Below are 13,877 nucleotides of genomic sequence, written 5' to 3' on the forward strand. Positions count from 1 at the left end.
TTTTCTCTTTGTTTTTTAGAGGTTTTGGTTGTTAACTTGACATCTTTAAAAATATGGCATATAGTTATAACTTACTCTGAAGCACTTCTTTTGTCCCATTCTATAATTTTTGTTGTGTTGTGTTTTTGTTTTCATTGGTGTCATAATATTTTCTAATTTACTTGTGATTCCTTCTTTGAGCATAGATTATTTACAACTGTACTGTTCAATTTTCAAATATTTGTACATTTCCCAAACACTATGTTATTAATTTCTAATTTCATTCTTCCATGATCAAAGAACGTATCCTTGTGACGTTAGTCTGTCAAATTTACTGATGCTTGTTTTATATCCTATATTTTGATCTACCTTAGAGAATGAATTTGCCATGTGTACTTGAGAAGGGTGTATTCTTTTTCGTTCTGTGGACTTTTCTGTAGATATCTGTTAGGTTTAGTTTGTTAATTATGTCTTTAAGTCTTCTATTTCATTCTTCATATGTGTGCCATCATCTTTAGAGGTGAGGTGTTAAAGTCTTTAACTATTATTTTTTGAATTGTCTGTGTCTCCCTTCAAGTCTTTCAGAATTTGTTTCTTCTATTTTGAAACTTTCTTTTTAGCTACATATATGTTTATGAGCTTTACCTTCCTAATGGACTGGCATTTTCATATTTCTATGAGGCTTACTTTTTCTTAAGCAACATATTTATTTAACTACCTTTTATCTGAGGGACACCTGGGTGGCTCAGTGGTTGAGCATCTGCCTTCAGCTCAACACATGATCCTAGAGTCTTGGGATTGAATCCTACATCAGACTCCCCACAGAGAGTCTGCTTCTCCCTCTGCCTATGTCTCTACCTCTTTGTGCCACTCATGAATAAATAAATAAAATATTTTTAAAAATTTTTATTTGATATATGGTTTGCTTTTACATGGTTACATTTCGAATGATACGTTGTGTTCTATCCATTTATTGTCAACCAATTTGTATCCTTTAAATCTAAGTATGTCTTGTATATGTAGCATGTAGTTGGTTTTATATTTTCATCCAGGCTGATTAGTATGTTTTTTCATTGGATGATTTTTTTTTAAATTTTTTTAAAATTTTTATTTATTTATGATAGTCACAGAGAGACAGAGAGAGAGGCAGAGACATAAGCAGGCTCCATGCACCGGGAGCATGATGTGGGATTCGATCCCGGGTCTCCAGGATCGCGCCCTGGGCCAAAGGCAGGCGCCAAACCGCTGCACCACCCAGGGATCCCTCATTGGATGATTTCATCCATTTATGGTTAACGTAACTACTGATATATTATTTTTCACATCTATTTTGCTTTCTAAATTTCTTTTTTTTTAATTTTTTATTTATTTATGATAGTCATACAGAGAGAGAGAGAGGCAGAGACACAGGCGGAGGGAGAAGCAGGCTCCACGCACCAGGAGCCCGACGTGGGATTCGATCCCGGGTCTCCAGGATTGCGCCCTGGGCCAAAGGCAGGCGCCAAACCGCTGCGCCACCCAGGGATCCCTGCTTTCTAAATTTCTTATGTTTTTATTGTTGTTGTTGTTTCTCTATACACCCCTCTATTTTTTGCATTAAATACTTTCTAGCGTAACATTATAATTCCTTTAATGACTTCTTCAATATATTTTTGAATTATATTCTTAGTGGTAATATTCTAAAGTTTATAATACAAATCTAATGTTCTCAGAATTTCCAATAAATATAGAAATTACTCCTATACCACAATTCTCATCTCCCCCTTATTATGTTAATGTATAATGTATAATATTACATCAATATATGTGAAAAGCCCATTAATATCTTGTTGTTATTATTACTTTACTTTTTCTTTTTTTTTTTTTTTTAAAGGAGATAAGAGAAAAAAATGAGAGTAAATATATGTTTCTGAGTTCCCTTACCATTTCTGGGTATCTTCATTTGTTTCTAAGAATTTGAGTTATTATTTGGTGTCATTTTCTTGCTCCAATAAGAATGTACCCCCCAACTTCCATTATGTTTCCTTTATTCCCAACAATGCATGTTCTCTTATGCATATGTTTTATTTGAAATTCAAAGTAGTAGAAATATGCATCATACTGTTTAAATTTACTTCCATGATTACCATTAATGGTACTTTGTCTTTGTTTTGTTGTAGTGTGGATTTCAATTGTTATTTGATATTTCTTTGCTTCAGCCTGAAACTTTGTATTATAATTTATCATAGTAAAAATTTGCTAGCAATGAATTTTCTCATTTTTTGTTTATTTGACTCCATCATTGAAACATAGATTTACTATATATGATTCTTGGTGGACAGGTTTCTTTCTTTCTTCTTTCTTTCTTTCCTTTGAATATGATATTCTCAATGCTTTCTGACTTCCATTTTTTGTCTTATTCTGATGAGAAGTAGCTGTTATTTCTTATTGGGGTTTGTCAGTGATTAGTTATTTTTCTCTTGCTTTTTTCAAGATTTTTTGTCTTTCAACATTTTTACTACAACTAGTCTAGATATGAAAGTCTTTGATTTGCCCTATTTGGAGTTAGTTGAGATTCTTTGATGTGTGGATTAATGTTTTCATATAATTTTGGAAGTTTTTTGTTATTAATTTTTCTTATATTTTTTATGCTCCACTCTCTCTTTCCTCTGATTTTGGTATATTGATGTCCCAGTTGGTTTTGCATATTTCTCTGAAGTACTCTTCATTTGTATTCATTCTTTCACTCTCTGTTATACATATTGCAAAATTTCTATTGATCTATCTTCAAGTTTGGAGATTCCTTCTTCTGCTAGCACTAATCAACTCTTGATTACTTCTGATGAACTTAGTATTTTAGTTACAGTGCTCTTCAATTTCAAACTTTCCATTTTTAAAAATTTTCTTTTTATCAATATTCTCTACTTGATGATGTACTGTCATCATATCTTCTTATACTTGTGTGAGTATGGCTTCTTTTAGTTCTTTGAATTTATTTATATTAAATAATGTCTTCTCTGCTGAATCCAACAAGTAGCCCTTCTCAAAGGCAGGCCCTGTTGCCTGCTTTTGTCCTTGCTTATGGGTTACACTCTTCTGTTTCTTTGAATTCTCTTTGTTGTTGTTGTTGTTGTTGAAAATGGACATCTTAGATAATGTATAATTCTGTATTCTGACCCACAAACTGTAGGGTTTGTTGTTATTATTTGTTTGTTTATTTGTTTAGTTATTTGGCTGAACTGTTTTAATGATATGCATTACCTCCACAGTGTGCAGATTCCAACATTGCTTCTCAAATGGCACAGCCTTGATATGTGCACACCCTAGGATGACTAGTTTTTCCATGGTACCCTTTGACTGTATCTTTCCTTGTTTAAGCTGTCTGCTTCTGTTGCTATCAGATTCTATTGTTGCTACTAATTGCTGGTTGCCTATTATATTTTGTTGTTTATTTTTTGACAATGCCTTAGGCAATACATTGCTTTACACTGTATTATATTTTACATAACTACACATAATATAGAATATAGCATATGTTATATAGTTATATATTTATTGATACAACTAAATACAGGCTTCTTTACAAGGATAGTATTTGAGGCCAATCTTTGATGTTTGCTCCAATCTTAGAAAGCCACGGTAGTTTCTTTTCCTAGTTCCTTTTGTTAAATTTGTAGGTGATCTATGGTTTGGATTACTGGTCTCATGGAGCTACCAGCCTCCTCTTAGTTGTTTATCACCAACATAGCCATTGTTTTCAACAATACTCTTAGGCTTGAATTTCCCTGAACTCTGTTCCTGAAGTTGGTTCCCAAGGAGATGGTTGTAGAAGTCGCAGTTCATATTGCTCTCCTTGCCCCATAAAATTTCTTAACTAGTCTCCAGACCCAGGTCAGGTATAGCAACTGCTTTTACTGGAGTGATGCCTTTACAGTTGGGGTTCTCTATAAGGTGAGAGTATCAGAGTTTCTTGATTTATTCTATCCAGCATGGAACCTCCATTTTGTCAGTCAAGCTGTAACAAAAATGATCGGGGCTCATAATTCTCAGTCTGTCATTCCTAAGGAAGAGCTTTGTGCTCTCTGCTGGTTGAAGGAAGGGATTCCTATGTCTTTCAATCTTTATTTCCAGAAGAGAGCTAGGTGCTGAACAGAGAGCTCTTGTGTTCTTGTTATTTGAACAAATACATCATGGTTATTTGTCAGACGTAGAAGTGACTCTTGTCTAAAATGGCATAAACTTTCAATGCTTTTACCAAGATTTGGTAGATTTTGTGTAATAAATATTAATACACTTATGGTAATCATTTAGGCATATAACCCTTAGGACAATTTCCAGAGACTTTAAATGTTGTCTTTTAAAATAAATTTTTAAATAAATTATGGTTGTTTTGCTGGAGAGAGGGTCTGTGGAGCTGCTTACACTATTATTCTGGAAGTGTCATATAAAATTTTATAAAGACAATGACTGTGTGTTTCATTTGATGATGACATATGAGCAAGAAATTGAAAACTTCAGGAAACTGGCTCAATAAATACCTTGAGGGAAATTCCCAAGTTGAAGAGATAATAAGCATGAAGTCCTTAAGTTAATACCATTTATGATATGTTCACAGAATAGAAAAGACTCCTTTGTAGATGGAGAGAAGTGACCAATAAATAAATATTTAGTTTTATGATGATGGTAAAATGAATGTGGTTATTTAAATATCTTCAACTATCAGCTCCCTACCAGTGTTTTCCAAACATTTGTTTCTGCTTAGATAGCTCTTACTAAAATAAACTTCATTGCCTCTAACTCAATATATGTAAAACTAACTTATCTTTTTTCTTTTTAAAAATTTTATTGATCTATTCATGAGAAACACAGAGAGGGAGAGAGAGAGGCAGAGACATAGGCAAAGGGAGAAGCAGGCTCCATGCAGGGATCCCAATGTGGGACTCCATCTCAGGACTCCAGGATTACGCCCTGAGCTGAAGGCAGATGCTCAACCACTGACCCACCCAGGTGCCCCTAACTTATTATCTTTTAAAAACATATCTAAGTTGTGAAGATAACATGAAGAAGGGCAAGAGTCAGTGTTCTTGACATTCTATCTACGACCTTCTATTCTAATTTTTCTCAATTTCTCACCTTACCGTACATTTTTAGCCATTACAATGATCATTATCCACTTTTTTTTTTCTCTTTTGGTTAAAACTCACATGGGAACAACTTCATTGGGTTAATTTAACTGCCTAGAAAGTCAATATGTTTATGAGATGGGCTGGAGATCAAGATTAGTCTTACCAAAAGTTTGGATGTTTGTTAAAAAAAAAAAAAAAAAAAGGTTTCTGTATGTTAACTGGTATCAGTTGTCTCTATGGTCATGCAAAGTTGGGACTGTTTAGCTTAGGATAGTTTTTATTTTGTTATCTGTGGGTTTCCATTCTCTTAAATCTTACGTAGTCTCTAAGAATATAGTAGTCTGTGACAAAGGCTTACTCTGGTGCTACACTTTAGAGAGAGGCACTTCTCCATTCTCCAAGAAGACATAATATAATTTCTTTAATGGAGCCAAAGAAATGAATTGTGAGATAATAATAGCATGTAATCCAACCTTATAGTTTTACAAATGAGATGAAACTGAATTGTAGCATTTGATATCATCAACAATTTAAAACCCTTATTTCTCTACACTTTCTGAAATGAAAGGTCACTGGGGCATAAAATCTGTACTACTATGATGTAGAAATCATAATTACATTAACATATATTTGAAATGTTTAGATTAAACCCACTGAAAGAACTGGCTTGGAAATTTCACCACCTCCCTTCTGAGTTTTAACTTTCCAAACAAGAGTAATGTGTAGCTTATAGCCAATTAATTTTCAAAACTGAATAAATAAAATATTAAAATCTATATGTACCACTCTAGTTTGAGTTCAGATCGATATACACTTTGGCCCAGAACATGCCTTTTTCCCCTTATCATACAGTGCCATGACTTAAAAAAAAAAAAAAAAAAAAAGAGTCTTTTTCACTCTGCAGCCCTGCTTTCTTTGCTGCCTGTTTAGTTCTCTGCCTTTGCCAGTTTTCCCTAGGCCTCACTACAAAATCCCCTTCCCTAATCCTAGTAATTTGATGTGCCAGTGCTGATCATCATTCATATGTATGGGGCCTAACGGCCTAAAAATTTCATCTATGGGTCATTTTAATAGATACATCAAGTTGTTTTATTTTATTTATTTTTTTAAAGATTTATTTATTTACTTATGATAGAGAGAGAGAGAGAGAGAGAGAGGCAGAGACACAGGCAGAGGGAGAAGCAGGCTCCATGCCAGGAGCCCGACGCGGCACTCGATCCCGGGTCTCCAGGATCGCGCCCGGCCGAAGGCAGGAGCTAAACCGCTGAGCCACCCAGGGATCCCCCCATCAACTTGTTTTAAATAGAGAGGAATTCATTGTTAACAGTGGACTCACAAACTGAATGATCCTGGTATCACACAATGCTGGCCCCAAATAAACTGACCCATTCGGTATTACAGCAAATAGGCAAACAAACATGAGTATCTTCTCCTTTGCTATTCAAATAGCCCACATAATGGCTGTAATCATAGGTGTTTCAAGATTGCAGGAAGGTTGAGAAGCTATTTGGGGGAAAGTTGATAATTTTATTTTATTTCCTTTCTTAATATCCAAAGGGTCCACTGTGATAACACACTTTATCCACTCTCTTTATGGTAAGCATTTCAAAACCATTTGACTTCAGCCAGGAAACATTTTTTATTATTTATTTACTCATGAGAGACACACAGAGAGAGGCAGAGACACAGACAGAGGGAGAAGCAGGCTCCATGCAGGGAGCCCAATGTGGGACTCGATCCAGGGTCTCCAGGATCACACTCCGGGCTGCAGGCGGCGCTAAACTGCTGCGCCACCGGGGCTGCCCAGGAAGCTTGTTTTAAAATGTGGGTTATTTAATTTTAAAAAGTCACAACTTTGAGCATTGATAACACCTTTCTTCTAGTATTCTATTTATTTTAATTTTATAGCATTATGAGTAAATTGCTCCTATTCTGCTAAATATCCAAGGGATATCCCTTGTGGTTAAAATTTTGATAAGACATGAAGACTTATCTCAATATTATTTCTTGTCAGCTTAATATATTATACATAATATATTTCAAGCACAATATCTTAATGTTATGTGAAAATAATGTAAATTAATTGAAATTGGTATACTATTTATGAATAATTGAATAAAACATAAAAATCGGGCAGCCAGGGTGGTTTAGCAGTTTAGTGCCACCTTCAGCTCAGGGTGTGATCCTCGGGTCCTGGATCCCTTGATAAAGATTGTTTTATCTTTAAAGAGTAGAAAAATTAAAAACACATAAAAATCAACTAAGGACACATTTTTTTTATCTTCCTGTGAATCTACCTATCCAATCTAGTTAATTCCCAATATTTCTGGCCTGAAGATTAAAATTATACTAATAGTGATAGTGACTATTAGTTGACTTATTATGTACTTAGGTTTGCCTTTATACTATTGAGATACGGAAATCCTACTAACTTAAATAGACACTAAATGCATTCTATCAGTAAAGTGATTTCCTAAGAAATGCAGACCCAAATCTAAGGATGGATATATTATTGATGCTGATTTTTCTCAGCATTAAGCATATCTTATTTATGTTTAACTGCTGTCATCTTTTTAATAATGGATATATTCAGCAGAACAGAATACTGCTGAACATGAGTTAATGCAAAGTTTCTTCTAGCCAGAGGTCTTGAATATACTTTTATAGAGAGTTAACCTGATTTTTAAGTTTAAGTTGTCTTAGCTGGGATATAGCTTATTTTGTATATAAATCATGTTTAAGTGATAATTTTTTATTATTTCATTTGTGTTACCTTAAAATAACAATTGATTCATTAGACTTCTAAATTTAATTTTCTTCTAAAATGATGCACCATTTAATTGATCTTTATGAGACAGTGCACAGTAAAATATATCCCATGAGTCTGGTTTCTCACAGTGATGAAATAAAATACAAAAACAAATATAAATTCTTCTTATCTTTCTACCTAGTATTTATATCTTGTATAAGGGAAGCTAACATCTAAGCATTTTCTCTGTCACCGTCTAAAACAATGTGATGTCTAAAAGGTATATGTATGTAATAAGAGAGCTTTAGGATACCTAAACAAGTAGAATGGATAGACTAGAAAGGACAAATTCACACTATAAATGGATACTTCCGAGTTTTGTCCTAATAAGTGATATAACAAGTGGAGAGAGGGGATCCCTGGGTGGCTCAGTGGTTTAGTGCCTGCCTTAGGGCCAGGGCGTGATTCTGGAGTCCCTGGATCAAGTTCACTCCCTGCATGGAGCCTGCTACTCCCTCTGCCTGTGTCTCTGCCTCCCCCTTTCTGTGTCTCTCATAAATAAATAAATAAAATCTTTAAAAAAGAAAAACAAGTCTAGAGAAAATAAACATGATGCAGATGATTCGAATAACACTGTCAATTGACCTATATACTCCATCCAATAGTGTTATTAGCAGAATATGCATTCTCCTCATGGGAATGTGTGACATTTACAAACATAGGCTACATGTAAAGTAATTCACAACATGTAAAATAATTGTAATCATATAAAAGTATACTCCCAACAAAAAAACCTAAGCTAGAAATCAATAATCAAAAATACCTTGAAATTTCCAATAAATTTCTAAATTCCCCATGAATCAAGGAAGAATAATTAGCAAAATAGAAAATATTTGAAATGAGAGAAAATGAAAACAAAATATAACTATTTGTGTTTCAGTTACAGTCATTCATAAGTGGAAATTCATAGAATTGCGATAGAAGAAAAACACTCTTAAATCTTACGTCTTAGAGAATAGAAAAATAAGAAGAAAACTATTTAAACAGGTGGAAGGAAATAATAAATTAAATACAGAAATCAATAAAATTAAAATCATAAAAATGTTAGATAGAGCTATGAAACCAAAAACATTTTCCTTGAGATAAGTAAATTGATAACATATAGCCAAACTGATAATAAAAAGGGAGAGAAACCATAAATTATTAACATTAAGGATGAAAAGGTGACATTTATACAGATATTAAAGACATTAAGGTAATTTGGGGAAATGTTAGGGAATAATATGGAAATATTGTGGACAACATTATGCCAGTCAATTTGATAAATAAATGAAATAGATTAATTCCTTGAAAGACTGTTAATGAAATGTCCACTCAAAAAGAAATATATATTTTACATAGCTATATATCTATTAAACTATTAAATCCCACAAAGAACTCTAGGTCCAGATAATATTACTGTTAAATTATCCTAATATTAAGAGAAAAAATGGGGGTGCCTGGGTGGCTCAGCAGTTGAGCATCTACCTCTGGTTTAGGGTGTGATCCCAGGGTCCTGAGATGGAGTCCCACATCAGGCTCCCTGCATGGATCCTGCGTATGTCTCTGCCTCTCTCTGTGTGTCTCTCATTTATTTATGTTGAATAAATAAATAAAATCTTTAAAAAAAAGAAGAAGAAATGAATCCATTCAATACAATCTCTTCCAACGTTAGAAGGGGAGAGAGAACCCACCACTCTACATAAAATATCCTATAATTAAAAGTGAATTTATTAAGATTACAGGACAAAATTCAATTGCATTTCTACATCAGGATATGACAGCAAACATTGAACATTTTTATAAATCAATGTATGATAGCATCAAATAAAATTTAATATTTAGGATAAATTTAATTTAGCAAATTATATATTTAATATAAAGGATCCAAGATTTTTTTTTAAAGATTTTATTTATTTATTCATTAGAGACACAGAGAAAAAGAGGCAGAGGAAGAAGCAGGCTCCATGCAGGGAGCCTGATGTGGGACTCGATCCCAGGACTTTAGGATCATGTCCTGAGCCAAAGGCAGACAGTCAACCACTGAGCCACTCAGGCATCCCAAGGATGCAAGATTATGTGATAAAAAGTCCAAATCTTTGTAAGAGTAATTACACCAGAACAAAATAAATAAAGAGCTATAATAGGTACATTGATTAGAATAATTAATATTGGACTTATGAAAACTAAAAGGTGACGTACAGAATGGGAGAAGATATTTGCAAATGACACATCTGATAAAGGGTTAATATCCAAAATATATAAAGAACTTATCGAACTCAATACCAAAAAAACCCCAGATATCCAATTAAAAATGGGCAGAAGACATAAACAGACATTTCTCCAAAAAAGACATACAGATGGCTAACAGATAATTGAAAAAATATTCAACATCATTTATTATTATGGACATACAATCAAAACCACAATGCATTTGCACTTCACACCTGTCAGAATTGCTAAAATGAAAAAAACACACACACACAAGAAACAGTAGGTATTGGTGAGGATGTGGAGCAAAGTGAACCCTCTCAGACTCTTAGTGGGAATGCAAACTGGTACTGCCACTGTGGAAAACAGTATGGAGTTTCCTCCAAAAATAAATAAATAAATAAAAATAGAACTACTGTATGATCCAGGAATCACACTAGTAGATATTTACCCAAAAAATACAAAAATACTAATTCCAAAAAAACATGCATCCCTTTGTTTATAGCATCATTCTTTACAATAGCCAAGATATGGAAGTGTCCATCAATTAATGAATGAATAAAAATTTTTCTCAAATCAAGTTACAGATTTAATGTATTCTCCATTAATATCCTTGAAGTATTTTTTTTGGTAGAAATGACAAACTGATACTAAAATATCCATGAAAAAAAGCAAAGATCTAGAATAGTTAAAAAAGAAAAAGCGAAAGTTAGAGAACTCACCTGATTTTGAGATATGCTATAAAGCTACCATAAATAAAGCAGTGCAGAATTGGATTATGGATAGATAGATAGATAGATAGATAGATAGATAGATAGATAGAATATATAGATACAATAGCATAAAGATCCTAAGGAAAAAGAAACAGGGAAACATGTGTGATCAATTGATGTTTGATGGATTTGCCAACTTAATGCAGTAAAAGGCAGTTTTTTCAGAAAATAGTGCTGAATAAGTTGGATGCCCATATAAAACTAAGTGATCCCTAAACTTCACCTCATGCCACTTAAAAAAATAACTTGAAGTGGATTATGGCTCAAAAATCAAGGGTGAAACCATAACTTTCTATAAGAAACATGGGAGAGTATGTTTGTGATCCTGAGTTAAAAAGATTTCTTTGGCATAATATCATAATCCGTAAAAATGATGTATTGGACTTCATCGATATTAAAAACTTGTTAATTGAAAGGCTCCAAAAAATGTAAAGACATGTTATAGACTGGAAGAAAGTGTATGCTAAACATACACTTGTTAAAGGTTTCTTATAACTGAATAATAGGGAGACAAAATACTCAATTAAAAAAGCAAACTAGTTAAAAGATTTTAGCGGACTTGACTAACAGGAAGAAAAAGGTTATAAATAAGCACATGACAATATGCTTAATGTCTTCAGTTTTTAGAAAAAGGCAAATTGAAATCATAGTGAGATATCATTACAAGCATTTTAATATAAATAAAATGAAGATGGTAGATGAAAGATAGACAGATAGATAGACATAGTAGTTGATGGATAAACAGTAACAACCTTGACAATAAAGGTGGATGAAAGGATGCAAAGAAATTGTATATCTTTTATATTATAGCATTCCCATGGGAATCAAGTTGGCACATCTACTTTACCAAATGGTTTGACAGTTGCTTATAAAATCATGTGTATGCTTCTAATGCGACCCTGTAGTCCTACATATAGATATTTATACAACAGAAATGAAAATATCCACACAGACATCTGTACATGAATGTGTATAGCAACTTTCCTCATGATTGCCAAGTTCTGGAAACATCACCAACGCCCATCAACTGGCATATTGATGAGCATATTGTGGTACATCTATAAAAAGAAATACTATTCAGCATGAGGTACTGATGGAACCCTCTCCCCCAAAATGGATGGATCACAAAAGTTCTGTGTGATCAAAGAAAGAGAAATGAGAAAGGCATACTATCTGATTCTATTTACATAAAAGTCTTGAAAAGGCAAAATGATAAGGATGGAAATCAGTTTAGCAGATGCTAAAATCTGAGGGAGGGAGAAGAAGGCTATTGACTGCAAAAGACTCCAGGGAACTTTGTGTGTGTGTGTGTGTGTGTGTGTGTGTGTGTGTAGCATTCTATATCCTGAAATTGGTATTGGTTACCTTACTGCATACTTTTGCCAAAATTCACCAAACCATATGCCTATGGAGGGTGACCTTTAATAATGTAAATAATTTATCAATAAACTTAAAAAAATAAAATTAAAAATTATATGCAATAAAGGTCTTAAAAACAGTTTTGGAGCTCATGAGGATATACCCCAATTTCCCTTTTACAAGGGGAAGCTCTGTTAATGCCTGTTCTAAACTACATTCAAGAACCCTGTTTTTATGGAAGCAATAACACAGGCATAATTGGAATACACTTTCAGGAATTTTGGTCATTGAGAATGAAATAAACCCATTTTATAATAATTTCTTAAGATAGCTAAAGTTCGTACAAAATCAGAGGCTCCTGAACCTAGCAAGCTAGCTTCCTTTGATTGCTATTTAAGGTAAGGAGAAGACAGAGAGATTAAGAAGGATTTATAGGGAATACATTACAAACACAACAGCTCCATCTCAGAACACAAAAAAGAAAAAATATCAGGTGGTTTATGTTTGTAATTTTTTATGCATGCTATTCCATGGACTTTGACAGTGATGATTATGTGAATCAAATAGTAAATTCACCTGGTCTATTATGTATATAACTCCCCAAAACTGCTTTGGTGAAAGCTTTTCTTTATGCTTTAAGGATTTTCATCGGTATACTCTTCCACATAAGGCAGATTGTAAAACTCTGAAATTCATTTTGAATGGAAAGTTATTTGTTCTACTGTGAAATATAGATGGAAATCAGATTTTCCCTAAGAGTAAAAGGAGTCCCTTTTGCTAACATATTTTACATTTTTCTGAATATGAATATGTACTTATTTATCCCCTTAGATTTAGATATTCATATCTATATAGTGCAAATGATTCATGTTTTCTTTCCCTCCTTTTTCTCCTTTCCTGTAATAAATTGTATTGATTTCTCTGAAATAATTGAAGCCTTGCACAAGTACAGTACCTATTCCTAAACAATGTACCTCCATGTTGCATTTGTATAGAAAAGGAATAAATTATATAAGGAATATGTGACATTCAGAGACAAAAATACAGATAATTATCACCATGTACTGAAGTAATAAATGCACATTTTAAGTAACTTTTTCTTAGAAATCTTAATGCTAAGATTAAGCTCTAGCACTTTCTTCGGATTTCAGAATACCTAATCTCTAAAGGCAAGCTATAATATACAGCCTGGTTGTATTTCAAGAACTTGTTTATCATTATTCATGAAAAACCTGAAACATGTTTTCCCCACATGGGCAGTGGTATCTTATAATGTTTAACTTCCTAAGCCAACATTACACATTCTATTACCATAATTAGGTAAAATATTTTAAATTTTAAAAAGGACCAAAACCCCCTACAAATAAAATAGCATTGTTCCTGGGCAAAATGATCTGAAAGTCATCCATTTTTAGAGTTCGGATCAAACTGACTATAGGAGCACACCTTTCTATGTATGCAGTAATGTGGATTTGATGTTTCATTCTACCTGGGTCACCATTGGTTGGACCTGCGTGGACATCTGAATCACATGTTGCTCTTTGGGATTGCCAGTATCAGATATGACATGTCAAGAGCTTGGAAGTCATCATTGTCCTCATGACAGGAAAAAGCTTTTCTGTGGCTTTTCTGAGACCCATCAGATAATTGATATAGTTGGAC

This window comes from Canis aureus, chromosome 17 (genome assembly GCF_053574225.1).
Source record: "Canis aureus isolate CA01 chromosome 17, VMU_Caureus_v.1.0, whole genome shotgun sequence".
NCBI lineage: Eukaryota > Metazoa > Chordata > Mammalia > Carnivora > Canidae > Canis > Canis aureus.